Here is a 15,590-nt window from a genome sequence, read left to right on the forward strand (position 1 = left end):
AAATATGAGAAGAACAAAAGCCTAGACTTTTGGGGAGAGAGTGTTTACAGAAAAAGATGGATCTCTGTTGAGTCACTTCACCCCCTATTTATAGTGCTAGGGGAGATAGTCTAATCCTACTTAAATTCTCAAAAGATAAATACATTTAATTGAAGATAAATAAATATAAATAAAATAAAATCCTAAAATTAAATAATCTTTAATAATTATCTTAATATTAATTATCCTAATATAATTAAAATAGAGTTTGATAGAATAAAATCTCTTCTTTTTGCATTTCAACCCCTATGTCCTCCATGCTTGCACTTTTGGCACAAACTTTTCCTTGTGTCGCACATTGGCCCAATTTATCTCTAAATTCACGCTTTTGTCCCTTAATTTTGCTTTTGTCTCAAATTTAGTCCCTATGAGATAAAAGATCATAAATAGCTCAAATTAGCAGGATCATACTCAGAATAAATACATAATTAATACATAAAAATACGCTATTCTAGAGTGTTATCATTTCCTTCAACTCAAATTGATTTGCCATTGAGGGTTATACATACCAATTTGGTCATGCCAAAGAGAATGGCTCCACTAAATAAAATATTATTTAAAAAAATTAAATTTAAAAAATAGATTAAAAAACCCTTGAAATGTGCTGGTGGAGCCATTCTAAACGGCTCCACCAAAAAGAATATAGATTTAAATTTAAAAAAAAAACAAAAATTAAAAAAATTAAAAAAAGGACACTGCAAAAAGGTTTAATAAAGATACTGACGCAACATTGGAAACTGGTGGCGCCAAACTATTTGCCTCCACTAGAAAAAGGAATATTTTTTTCAAAAGTCCCCCAATTTTTCAAAAATTGCAGTATTTCCCTAGTAGTTATATAAGTGGCGCCATTCTACATGGTTTCACCAAAAAAATGAATTTTTTATCCCAGTTGTTGATGTGGCACATTGGGGGCACCAAACTTTTTGGCTCCACCAAATTTCATTGTAGATTTTAGGCCATTTACGTGTTTAATAAAAAAAAGTGGGTCATTTACGTAATTAATCAATTTTTTGTATTAGTTTTATTAAAAAAGCCTTTTTTTTCTAGATGAAACTCAAATACTCATAAATGGAAAATGTTTATAGTTTCAAATTTTAAAGACAAATTGAGAAGTAGATAAAAAAAGAATAGAAAAGTACTCTCTTTTTTGTCAAGAAAAGCAAAGTACTTTTCTTTCAATGTAAATTCCTCTTCTATATTGTTATCATTATCAATCATACAAATATAAATTACAAATTTTTTTGAAGAAATGAACCTTATGTTGGGAAATGTGTGCATATTGTAGTAATCATGTAACTATTTTCTATTTATTTGAACGATGAATAAATAAATAAATTTATTTTCACATTTCACTATTATATCTTTTGTATTTATATCTTTTATATTTTGCATGTATAGCGAAATTGTGACAAACAAATATTAGCTCAATGATTATCTAAAGTTCATACTGAAGATAAGTGGCATTATAAAGAATGTTTAGACTGCGAGAAAGACAACTTATTTCAGTAGATAATCTAATTGAGTCCGTAATCCCATAAAAGAATCAAAGTAAATATTTGATTCAAAATACTGAGAAGGATTATTATGTCGTCTAAAGTTCTGATTGGGGAGATGGATAGTCTTGGCTATCGGAGCAGTTGACTCCATGATTAGAAACATAGATGTATTTATTGGTAGAATGATACATTGGACCGGACCCAAGATGAATTAATTATGAATCCATTTGTAAATTAATTCACTTGTGACGTTAATGGTGTGATTTACCTAAATCTTGAGTTAGTCACTGACCATGCATATGCAACTCTTATGCTTTGATATAAGTGGAGGCTTATGCTCTAAAGATGATCGAGCCTATAGTCGGTATGTTGGGTACATGACTTGTGTATGACATGGTTTTACTAGCAACAGTGGAATTCATAGCTCAATTAAAGAGTTAATGATATCCTCTCATTGGCATTGTGTGGATTGATAAATATGGAACGTGACCACGGGTTGCTTGTTCTCAAACGAGCAATTTATCACAGTCATTTGTTGAAAGTGATCATATTAATCATTAAGAAGACACGATGGTGACAATGAGATAAAATAAGATTTTATTGAGTGAATAGATTTAACTCAAAGGAATCAATGATATCATATGATAGTTCTTAGTTGTGAGAAACACAAATTCGTTCTTGACGAAACGTGCCCTCTTGCAGCTAAGCCCAAAGCGAGAAATCACTGGAGAGATTCTAACTCGATTGTTCAATTTATATGTTAGAGAGCATGAGTAGTGTGTTGCAAAAGCAACACGAGAATTTTCGTACTGCAAAAGAGATCATGACAAATTTTGAGGATTTGTTCGGAGGCCAAGTTGCATTGGCTTGACAATCTGCTATTACAAATTTGATGAATTCTCAACGAAAAGTGGCACTCCGGTCAAAGAACATATACTTAAGCTTATGGGATTCTTTGTGAAAATGGAGGACAATGGGGCTGAACTAGACGTGAACACTCAAATTGAAATAATGTTCAAATCCTTGACCAGTGAATTTGCTGGTTTTAGGGCCGCTTACAACTTGGGGAACAAGGCGCTTAACTTGACCCAGCTTACAAAGAAATTACAATCATATGAGTTGGTTTTGAATGGTGGTAAGCCAATTCAGGATAAACCTAAGGTAAACTTAGCTGTGGCCCCTCGCCCTCTTAGTGGAAACAGAAAGCTTAAGGAAAGAAGAAACCGACTAAGTCTTTGGTTCCACCTCGTGTGGATAGGAAGAAGGCTAAGAAGTTAAAATATCTTAAAAGATCAAATGTTTCTTCTGTAACAAAAAAAGGCTTTTCAAATCAAACTGCAATGAGTATTTGGATTACCTAGCCGAAAAGGGTAAATATATGTAACTCTTTGTGGTTAAATCTTGCTTAGTGGAAGAATCAATTGACAACTGTGTTATTGATTCTGGAGCCACTAACCATGTATGTGTTTCTTTACAGGGGTTCATTGAAATAAGAAGTCTACGTGACAGGAGCCTCTCGTTGTGGACCGGTGATGGGAGCTATGTTTCAGTCGAAGTAGTGGGAGTAGTTATTTTACACTTTGATAATTTTAGAAATATTATTTTAAAGAACGTGTTTTGTGTACCTTATTTTAAGAGAAATTTAATTTCTGTAGCATGTTTATTTTATGATGGTTATACCGTGACATTCAATAAAGGGATTACTATTTACAGAAATTTTTCTTTAATCTGTAATGGATAGATGAAAAATAATCTCTACTTTATCAAACCAAATAACTACTCGATGCTTCAAACTAAAATAGTAAATAAAAAGTTTAAAACTTTTCACTTTAATGAGGGGTACCTATGACATTTAAGACTTGGTCATATTAACCAAGAAAGAATTACTAGACTCGTGAAAGATGGTCCCTTAAGTATGCTTAAAGAAGTTAGTCTTCCACAATGCGAATCTTACTTAGAAGGCAAAATGACTAAGAGGTCTTTTAATGTGAAAGGTACAAGGGCCAACCAACCTTTAGAACTTGTGCACACTGATGTATAAGGTCCCATGAGCATCAGTGCCCGAGGAAGTTACGATTATTACATGACTTTTGTCAACAACTATTCTCGATATAGATATGTGTATCTAATGCCCAAAAAAAGTGAAACCTTTGAAAAATTTTAGAAGTTTCGTGCAGAAGTGGAAAAGCAATTAGGTTTATCCATAAAGAATCTTTGGTCTGACTGAGATGGGGAATATTTGTCTAACGAGTTCTTAGGATACCTCATAGAAAATGAGATTTTATCTCAGTTGACTGTGCTGGGCACTTCACAGCAGACTAGCGTAGTTGAGAGAAAGAATATAACCTTGCTTGATATGGTTCATTCAATATTAAGCTATTCACAACTTCCTACTTCCTTCTGGGGATATGCGATACAAACAACTTGCTATATTCTAAATGATGTGCCAACCAAGTCTTCTTGTAAGACACCTTATGAATTATGGCATGGAAAGAAACCCGCTCTAAATCACTTCAGAATATGGGGTTCTAGATAAGGATGCAAAAAAGTTCGATGCACGGACAAAATTGTGCATTTTTATAGGATATCCAAAAGGAACAAATAGAGGATTATTCTAAAATATGAAAGATAATACGATTAAAGTTTCTAATCATGCTACTTTCCTCGAGGAAAGCTACATGAATAACTTTAAGCCTCGAAGTAAAGTCGTACTCGAGGAAATTTCGGGAGTGGTAGAACAATCACCAAGTTCAATTCTCGAGAAAATTGTAGAAAGACCTGCAAACGATCAACAACATAGGGGAATTTATTGTAGTGGGAGAGTTTCTAAGAAACCAGATTTCTTCATTTATGATGGTAGTATTTATAATACAGAGGCTAATCATGAGGATGATGATCCACTCACTTACGATGAGGCTATGCAGGACATATATTCCAAGCTCTAGAAACAGGCCATGGATGTCGATATGGATTCTCTAAAATCCAATATGGTGCGGGAACTTGTAGACTTACCGATTGGGATTGAACCCATAGAGTGTAAGTGGATCTACAAGGAAAAGAGAAATACGGAAGGAAAATTAAAAACACACAAAGCTAGACTTGTAGGGAAAAGCTACACATAGAAAGAATGCATCAATTACAATGAGACCTTCTCTCTGGTAGCCATGATCAAGTCTATCCGAATACTCTTATCCATTGCCACTGCTCTCAATTACGAGATCTTGCAAATGAATGTTAAGACAACATTCTTGAATGACTATCTTGATGAGACTATTAACATGGCTTAACCCACTGACTACGTTGTCAAAGGAAAGGAGTAGAAACTTTGCAAACTGCTAAGATCCATTTATGAACTTAAGCAAGTGTCCCGCTCATGGAATAAAAGATTTGATCAAACAATCAAGCTTTTGGATTTGAGCAAAATGCTAATGAACCTTGTGTTTATAAGCATATAAAGGACAAAAATGTGGTCTTCTTTGTTTTGTATGTCGATGATATTCTACTTATCAAAAACGATGTAGGAGAATTGTCATTGGTTAAACTGTGGTTAGCTCAATAGTTTAGCATGAAGGACTTGTATAATCTAATTATATTATTGGAATTCAAATCCTTAGGGATTGAAAGAATAAAATAATTGCACTATCTCAAGCTTCATACATTGATAAGGTACTAGAACATTTTGCAATGACCAATGGAAAGTTAGGCGTTCAGTCGACTACATCAAGTTTTCATATTTCTTTAGATAACTAGCCTAGGATAGTAGAAGAAAGAGGGCATCTCAGTAAGGTTCCCTATGCTTCGGCAGTTGGAGGTCTTATGTATGCGATGCTTTGCACACGTCTAGATATTTCTTTCACAGTAGGAATAGTTAGTTGATATCAGACGAATCCAGGTCTCAAGCATTGGCAAGCTATAAAGCATATATTAGGTATCTTAAAAGAACCAGGGATTATATGCTTGTGTATTCTGGGGAGGACCTTGCGCCTATTGGATGCACAAAATCAGACTTCCAAACCTGTAAAGATTCAAGGAAATCGACATCGAGAAATGTATTCGTCCTAGGCCGTGGGGATATAGTATGGAAGAGTGTAAAACAAACTTGCACTTTTGACTCTACTATGGAGACCAAGTTTATGGCTACTTTTGAGGCAATAAAAGAAGCAAATGGCTTCGAAAGTTCTTAACCGAACTTGAAGTTATTCCTGGTATGGAAAAAGTTATAACACTGTATTGTGATAACAGTGCTGCAATAGTAAATACCAAGGAAATGAGAAGTCACAAGAGAACGAAACACATTGATCAGAAGTATCACTTGATACGAAAGACAGTAGCCGAAGGAATTGTAGAAGTGATAAAAGTAGCTTCTGAAAATAACCTTGCGGATCCGTTTACTAAAACTTTATTAACGAGGAGTTTTAGCAAACACGTCAAGAATATTGGAATGCGAAACATGACACATTTTCTTCACTAGGGAAAGTAGGAGATTGTTAGGAAATGTGCCCATATTGTAGTAAATATGTAACTATTTTCTATTTATTTGAACGATGAATAAATAAATAAATTTAATTTAACATTTCACTATTATATCTTTTGTATTTATGTATTTTATATTTTGCATGCTCAGTGAAATTGTGACAAACAAATATTAGCTTAATGATTGTCTAAAGTTCAAACTGAAGATAACTGACATTGTAAAGAACGCGTATATTGCAAGAAAGACAACTTACTTCAGTAGATAATCTAAATGAGTCTGTAATCCCGTAAAAGAATCAAAGTAAGCGTTTGATTCAAATATTGAGAAGGATTATCATGCCATCTACAATTTCAATTGGGGAGATGACTAGTCTTGGCTATCGGAGTAGTTGACTCCACAAGTAGAGATCTAGATGTATTCATTGGTAGAATGATACATTAGAGTGGACCCAAGATGAATTAATTCTAAATATGTTTGAAAATTAATTCACTTGTGACGTTCAGTGTGTGATTTACCTAAATCCTGAGTCAGTCACTGACCATGCGTATGTAACTTATGTGCTTTGATATAAGTAGAGGCTTATGCTCTAAAGATGATCGAACCCATAGCAGGTATGTTCGGTCCACGACTTGTGCATGGCATGACTTTACTAGCAACAGTGGAATTCATAGCTCAATTAAAGAGTTAATGATATCCTCTCATTGGCATTGTGTGTATTGATAAATATAAAACGTGGCCACAAGTTACTTGTTCTCGAACGAGCAATTTATCACAGTCATTTATTGATAGTGATCATATTAATCATTAATAAGATACAATGGTGACAATGAGATAAAATAAGATTGTATTGAGTGAACATATTTAACTCAAAGGAATCAAGGATATCATATGAGGGTAACACACATATGACGAGGTCATTGGACAAAATAGTTGGATGAATTGCTTTCGTAAATAGTATACAATAAGGAGTTTTCAATCATGGTACTTTTTGTGGACTGACTCCATGATTAAGTAAATTGCGAATTATCAGAACGATACTTTTAGACATAATTGCAATTACTAGAGCCTAATTGTATATGTCCGATTGGTCCCTCCACTAGCTCAACAAAAGCTCGATCAGACTATATTTGTATCAGAAGAAAATTCTACGACTTTGGGAATAATTTAATTGATTCAATTTATTTGATATGGAATTAAATTAGGTGGTCGTAAGAATTGTTCAACTAGAGAATTTGAGTAAAGAATTTTCTTGAAAAATTAATTTGGAAAATCTAGGTGATTTTTGGAAAATTTAAATTTGATCAAGTAAAATTAAATTAATCAAATCAATTAAAATTAATATGATATTTTTAAAAGTTAATTCTCAAGTCAAACAATTGGCCCAATGGGTAATTGAACTTGAAAATTGTACCTGAGATCGTAAATTGGGCCTGGGAGCCTAAAATTGATACCAACACCCAAAAACTGGTCGAACCAGGCCCGGTATGTGAAACTAGATCGACAGTCCAACCGGTGGCTAGATCAGACCGGTCGGGTCATCATTGACCCAGACCGAACTGGCTGGGGTGCCGTAAGGGTGTAACACCTGCATCATCGGACATAGCGGTCCTGGTTGTCGGCGGCAATTGGTCGTCGATGTTGAGGAGTGGAAGAGTTACACTCTTACTGGGACTCTACCAAAGAATTTGATTTCAGGTTAATTATTCCAGAAATAATATTATTTTAATAGTTTAATATTAAATTTAATTTAATACTTATCTTAATAGCATTTTATTAATTTAATATTAAATTGATAATCTTAATATTTAATTTAATGTTTATTTAAGATAAACATTTTATTATTTTAATAAGATTTAATATTAAATTTAATCTAATATTTATCTTGATAAATATTATATTAATTTCATATTATTGCCAGCCATCCGTTGACCATTGAAATGCCGCAATCGTAGTTGTTGACACGGTCGTGTCCAAAGGTGTCGCAGGTGCGACACCCTCATAGGACCCCAAATTGGTTCGAGTTTTGCTGGTTCCGTCCGGGCCAGTGACGGCCCAATCAGTCTGATCTAGCCACCAGTTGGAACCTCAACCCAGCTTTACATACCGGACCTAGTTCGACCAGTTTTGGGTCTCGATCTCGATTTTTTGTTTTCGAGCCCAATTTTCGATCTCAAGTCCAATTTTCAAGTTTAATTATCCATTAGGCTAATTTTTTGACTTGAAATTTAATTTCCAAATATATCATATTAATTTTAATTAATTTGATTAATTTAATTTTACTTGATTAAAATTATTTTTTTCCAAAAATCAATTAGATTTTCCAAATTAAATTTTCAAGAAAATTCTTTAATCAAATTCTCTAGTTGAACAATTCTCACGACCACCTAATTTAATTTCACGTTGAATAAATTGACTCAATTAAATTATTTCTAAAATCATACAATTGTCTTCTGATTCAAATGCAGTTCAATTGAGTTTTTGTTGAGCTGGCAGAGAAACCAATCAGACATAAACAATTAGGCTCGAGTAATTGTAATTGTTCAAAAGCATCATTCCGATAATTTGCAATTTACTTAATCATGGAGTCAGTCCACAAGAAGTACCATGAATGAAAAGCCCTTATTGTATACTCATTACGAAAGCAATTAATCCAACTGCTTTGTACAATGACCTTGTCATGCGTGTGTTACCCCTATATGATATCCTTGATTCATTTGAGTTAATTATGTTCACTCAATACAATCCTATTTTATCTCATTTTCATCATTGTGTCTTTCTAATAATTAATATGATCACTATCAACAAATAACTGTGATAAATTGCCTTTTCGAGAACAAGCAACCCGTGACTACATTCCATATTTATTAATCCATACAATGCTAATGAAAGGATATCGTTAACTCTTTAATCGAGTTATGAATTCCATTGTTGCTAGCAAAGTCACGTCATACACAAGTCATGTACCCAACATACCGACTATAGATTCAACATCTTTAATTGAGTTATATACGTATGGTCAGTGACTAACTCAGGATTTAGGTAAATCACACCATAAACGTCACAAGTGAATTAATTCACAAAAGAATTAAAAATTAACTCATCTTAGGTCCTGTCTAACATATCATTCTTTCAATGAATACATCTATATCTCTACCCGTGAAGTGAACTCCCGTGAAATGAACTACTCAAATAGCCAAGACTAGTCATCTCTCCAATTGGAATTGTAAACGACATTGCAAGAAAGATAACTTACTTCTGTAGATAATTTAAACGAGACTATAATCTCGTAAAATAATCAAAGCAGTGCCACTTATCATCAGTTTGAACTTAAACAATCAATAATCTAATATTTGCTTGTCACAATTTCGATATGCATGCAAAACATAAAAGACAGAAACACAAAAGACATAATAGTAAAATATGAAATTAACTTTATTTATTTATTCATCGTTCAAATACATAGAAAAAAACAATTAAATGTTTACTACAATATGGGTATATTTCTCAACACGATTAGTGTAAAAACAATGGTGTTAGTAATATTAGATACTGTAGCAATACTGTAACGTGAGACAAAAAAAACCTAAATACACCGTACTAAAGATAAATGTTCATCCAAAGAGACCCTTAAATGTCCATCCAAAGAGACCCTTGATCACTTTACAAATCGCTAAAAGAATGCTTTTCTTATACATACAACCTGGAAGCCAAACCCAAGCTCAATTTTGTTTTATCTTATGTTGGTTAGGAAACAAATGAAATTGCCTGTTGAGTTGTTAGGAACTCTAAAAGCTACTTGATCAAAACGACCCAAAAAAATAAATAATTACACAAATGACCCAAGTTCAAAAACAATCACCCAGATAACTTGAAATGAACAGTAGATTTGGGTAGGGGGACTTAAATGGTCTGCACTACCTCAATTTTTGTCCCAATCATTACCTGATAATTTTTTCATGTGTTAAAATTTTGGAGCTGTGGGACTTAAATGGCCAGCACCCTCGTATTTTTTTCCACCTGTATCACACTGGTATACTTTACACCAGTATTTGAAAAAAAAAATTTAGGGCTGAGGGACCCTGATGGCCGACACCACTTTTACACATAAAAAATAATTTTTTAGGTGCTAGCCAACTGATGGTTGCCACCCACTTTATCAGATAAAAAAATTGGGTTGGGGGTACCAAGTGGCCGTCTTAGCTTTTTCGGGGACCAAACTTTTTTTCGTGTGCTGGGACAATAATGGTCGGCATCCTTGTACCATATTTTAGAAAAAAATTGGGTGTTGGGACACTAATGGTTGGCACCCTTGTACCAGATTTAAAAAAAATAATTTTTTTTGGGAGTTGGGATATTGATGGCCGGCACCCCTTCAATATATAGAGTTGTTTTCTCTTCTATTTGAGCTTTTTTTTTCATTTTTCAGTTGAAATTCAATATTAGTGTTTTGTTTGTTGAGGAGGAAGCAAAAATTGTTGAAAATGAGTTCCCAAATTTTGTTACTTTATGTTCATTTCAATAGAGAAATGATAAATACAGTTGAAGAAGGTTTTGTTTTTCAAAGTTGGAAAAAAATCGGAATGAGATTCAACAAACGTGTTTTGCTGGCAAATTTGAAGCATAAGATTGGTACAAAAATAGCTACCCAATGCAGGAAACATATGTTGAGATTGCTTTACAAATTTTTGATTTCAACAGATCCGCTCATGTTCACGAAAATGGAACTTAAAGATGATGATGATGATCTAGGGACAATGATAGTAATTTATTGCCCCCTGAAGATGGAAAAAACCTAACCCAATTTAGTTGTTTGCGGAGATAGTAGAACCAAATCCTGTTTAAGTTGTAATTCCAGTAAGTCAGCGTTCTGGAATTGATTTTTTCTTACTGTTTGCTAGAAAGCTCTGTCGGGTTGTGGACGACCACTACAAACTCCCGAAAATTCAAACTACGGTGGATGTTCGTATAACATCTCAATACCATATCCTCGTCTAGATATTCATCTGAAGGTGTTGGCCACCATAGAAGATGGTGAGGAAGGGTCTGATAATGAAGAACAGTCTGACCATGAAGAGTAGTCCGAGTGTGATATTAAATATTTGAGTGATCCCGATTTGGATGACATCCCTAAAGACATAGACGATGAAGGCCTGATGGAGGGTGAAGATGTACATCCCCATTCGGTCAAGAACACGGGATCTAGTATAGTTATCCGTAATAATCTAAGGTCCTTCATGACTGATCTAGATCTTGATGCGGCGCTTGCGCGTGAGTTTTCTGAATATCCAGATATAGTACCGGCTCACTTACTGGATGAAGAATTAGAAGCTGAAAAGTTCGTATGAAAACAATTCGATAACAAGAAAAACTGCTTATATGCAATAAAGCATTACAACTTAAAGCTCTCTGTCGATTATAAAGTCACGAAGCCAACGTAATCTTTATATGTTGGAAAATGTTGGAAAGCCTCAAGTGCTTGTAACTGGCGTGTTCAAGTTGCATTAATGCAGTGAACCCAAATATGGACAATAAGGAAAATAGAAGGTCCTCACACTTGCACAGTTGCTCGTATGTCACAAGATCATCAAAAATTAGATGCAAAAATAATATGCAACTGCATCAGCCCGTTGGTGAAAGACAGTCCCACCATCCCTGTATCGACTCTTATTACGGACATGTAAGGTCAGTTCAAATACAAGGTTTCATATAAGAAGGCATGGCGAGTGAAACAAATGGAGATGAAGCAGTTGTACAGTGATTAGGATGCATCATACAACGAACTTCAATGGTGCATAATCGCGATGCGAGAGTATGTGTCGGAAACGATAACTAATTAGCAAACACTATAGTATAAAGGCCCGGAAAATGAGATAGAATCTGGCAAATGGGTTTTCCACCGATTGTTTTGGATGTTTGATCCGCATGTTAGAGCCTTCCCTTACTGCAAGCGATGGTGCAGGTGGACGGAACATGGTTGTACGAGTTATACACGCAATACACCTGATTGCGATTGCACAAGATGGGAATCGCAATGTACTTCGTGCCACTTTTGCCATCATGGAGAGTAAGAACTTTGAGTATTGGGAATTTTTCTTGTCAAATCTGTAGAGGCACATTGTTAGGCAAGACAATGTTTGCCTCATATCGGACAAATCAAGGGATTAGTTGTGCGGTAAGGTGTTCAGGGGTTTCGTGAAAGTCTGTTTATTGCATCCGACATATCGCTTCAAACTTTCAAAGAGTGTATAAAAGCAAAGAACGGCGTAGAGAACTCGTGAAAATGGGTAAAAAACACTATTTCAAAATTGATCTGTATATTTCTCAAGATTTATAAGTTTGTATTTCTAAATTCTTTTTTATAAATCTATAATTGTTTAATTGTTTTATAAATTGTTTGTTTTAAACACAGGGTACGAGTTAGAACCGTGACGATTCAAGCAAAGGTTTGCGAGGCTTGAAGCTCAGATGAATTTGTTACCCGAAAATTGTTGTCTCCAGTAGTTGTTGGGTAGAATGGAGAATTAGTAATGGAGTCAAAGTTTTGATGATTGGTTTCAATATGGTCACATGACGGCCAACCTCGTAGAGGCGGTTCACACAGTCTTGAGGCGTACATTCTCTAGACTGGCAACGTTAATGCCAAGGATGGGGCAGAGACAAGTAAAGTAGATGGAGGCTGGGCACGTATACGTTGAGGGCGTCCGAAACGCAATGAAAGTAAACACGAATAGGGCACAGAGGATGAACGTAGAACTGTATTCGCACGAATTAGAAGCACTTCGGGTTCAAGAGTACGTAGGTCGTTGCTCGGGTTTTTCGCCCAGGTCGTACGCTGTTGATCTGCGAAACAAGTGTTACGAGTGCAGGAGGTTCCAAACTCTTCAATATCTGTGTCCACATGTTCATACGGCATGTGCGCATGCAAAGATAGACATCAAACATTTCATAGATGAGGTCTACATGCTGCAATGCACATTACGTATTTGGGGGAACGAATTTCCCGTAATGCTGGATGTCTCGAATTGGAAAGTTCTGCCGCTTGCTTTCGAGATGTTGCCGAACTGCAGTCTTCGTAGACATCCTAAAGGTTGACCACAGTCAACAAGGATTCAAAATGACATGGATATCAGGCAAACAGACGAACCCAAATAGTGCACGGTCTGCCGAACATCCGACCACAACCGATCAACTTGCCCACATCGTGTTTATGTTCACAATCAATCTTCCCATAATGTCGGATTGGAACACGACGAATAGGACGAGTCTTTTTTTATTATTTCATGATTATTGTAAAAAAATATTATTAAAAAATAGTGTGAAATAAATAAATTATCCAATTATCCAATTATTAAATAAATAAATATTCCATTATTATATAGTGTAAAGTAAATAAATTAAATAAATAAATTATTAAATTATTATATGGTGTAAAATAAATGTTTTAAATAAATAAATTATTAAATTATTATATAGTGTAAAGTAAAATAATTAAATAAATAAATTATTTGATTATTATATAGTGTAAAATAAATGTTTTAAATAAATAAATTATTAAGTTATTATATAGTGTAAAGTAAATAAATTAAATAAATAAATAAATTATTCAATTATTATAATTTAATACATTTCAATTAAAAATTTATTATATAGTGTAAAGTAAATAAATTATTGATTTTAAAGATTAAATAAAATAATAATTTAATACATTTCAATTAATTAAATAAATAAATTACATAAAGTTTAACTTGATAATTAAAGTATAAGCTAAAAATGAAATGAAATTCTTAATTTTAATTTAAAAAATCAAGTTTAAAACTAAATAATTAAAGTTTAACTTAATAATTATAGTTTAAATTAAAATTTAATTAAATTTCTTATTTTTAATTAATGGAAATAAATTTAATATTCAATTTAAAAAAAAGAAAAAAAATGGGAAGGGAATGGCCGGTGTCAGGCCTGGCAGGCCTACTGTGTAAGGCCCAAGCCGCAGGCCTAGAATCGAACTAGATTGGCCAAGTAATGGTCGGCTTCAGGCCTAGCTAAAATGGCCATTAGACGGCCGGCTTTAAGCCTAATGTGTCAGCAGGGTCGCTATCCATTAGTGGTCGGCATCAGGCCTGTATCGATGTAAGTCGACGGGCACAGTTCACGATGCTCTCATGTCCTGTTTTTTTCATTTTTTTTCTTCATAATTATTTCCCTCACCCTCCAATGGTCCCCCACTATAAAACCCCTTTTTGGACCCTAACCTTCCCACCACCACAAGTTCCACCGCCGACTACCACTGAGCGCCACCGACCACCGCCTATCGCCAAGTTTCTTCTCCAATTTTTTTTGGTACTTTAAATATGTAAGTAACTAAAAAATTTCCATCACAATTAAAGGTTTTTCAGTTATTATTTTGTGTTTAATATCGTTCCTGATAATTTCTTCGATTTTGTCGCAGATACCAAAATGGCAGATAATTCTCTTTTGAAGCATGACAACCATATTGCTAAATTTGTTCACAATACAGTCAAATATTCACTAATTTATACAAATATTCATTAATTGATAATATATTATTGTTTAAATGATAATTAAAACTTATTATTTTAACTATTCCCCCGGAACGATATCGGGTTGTCAGACCTCAACTTCATGATCTAGGATATTTTTCGAATCGAAGGCTGCTATCGTATTTGGATTTTGTGGGGTTTTGGGTAGCCACTTACATTCAAATTTCCGACCTACAAGCCGATTTAAAGCTTATTGAGTCTAGTTTCTCATAGAAAAAATTGTGTAAGTAGTGGAATTGTAAAACGGGAAATATAATAAATTTTGTGAGACAAGGTCAGAATGAATTCGGGTTCCCTTGTTCTGACTTTGGAAAATTACCAAAAATTGGAGAAAAATAATTAAATGTTTAAATTTACATGTTTAAATTATTAATGAGTCTATTTTCAATAAAAACATCATCCAAATTTTGTACTAGGAGATAATTAATTTTTAGCAAAGAAAGGTCGAAGCTGTCAAACAGTAGAATAGAGGTAAGTTTGAAAATTTTATTGTACTTATTGGCTAAACCAAAAATTCTGAAAATTTTATGGTAGAAATGATTTGAGTCTAGTTTCAAAGACATCAAGCGGATCTTAATTTGGAATTCTGTTGCTCAAGATATAAATAATTTAGTAACAGTGACTCAAGTAGACAGCTTTAAAGGAACATATAAGTAAATAGTGAAAACATATATGAATAATTAACTAGCATGGGTTACATTAAAAATGGATCACGTGGCTAAGGCCAATTTGGGCCGAATGGGCCACATGGGCGTCTAAGCCCATTTTTCAAAAAAGTTCTGTAAGGTTGCACGGGTCGCCCAAGTCGACTGTGGACCTACTATAGGATCGATAAGCTTTACTTAGACCCCTATATGTGTGATCTATCTGTCTGATTTCTATACCGAGCATGACTTATGATATCTGAATGTATGTACTTTTAATTGTATAATGGCATGACATATTTTCTATGTTGCATTGCATTAGGGTGGGTTGATGATATTTAGAGGAAGTGTCTGAAAGGCTATTAAGTCTGTTATCTGG

This window comes from Gossypium raimondii, chromosome 11, assembly GCF_025698545.1.
Source record: "Gossypium raimondii isolate GPD5lz chromosome 11, ASM2569854v1, whole genome shotgun sequence".
NCBI lineage: Eukaryota > Viridiplantae > Streptophyta > Magnoliopsida > Malvales > Malvaceae > Gossypium > Gossypium raimondii.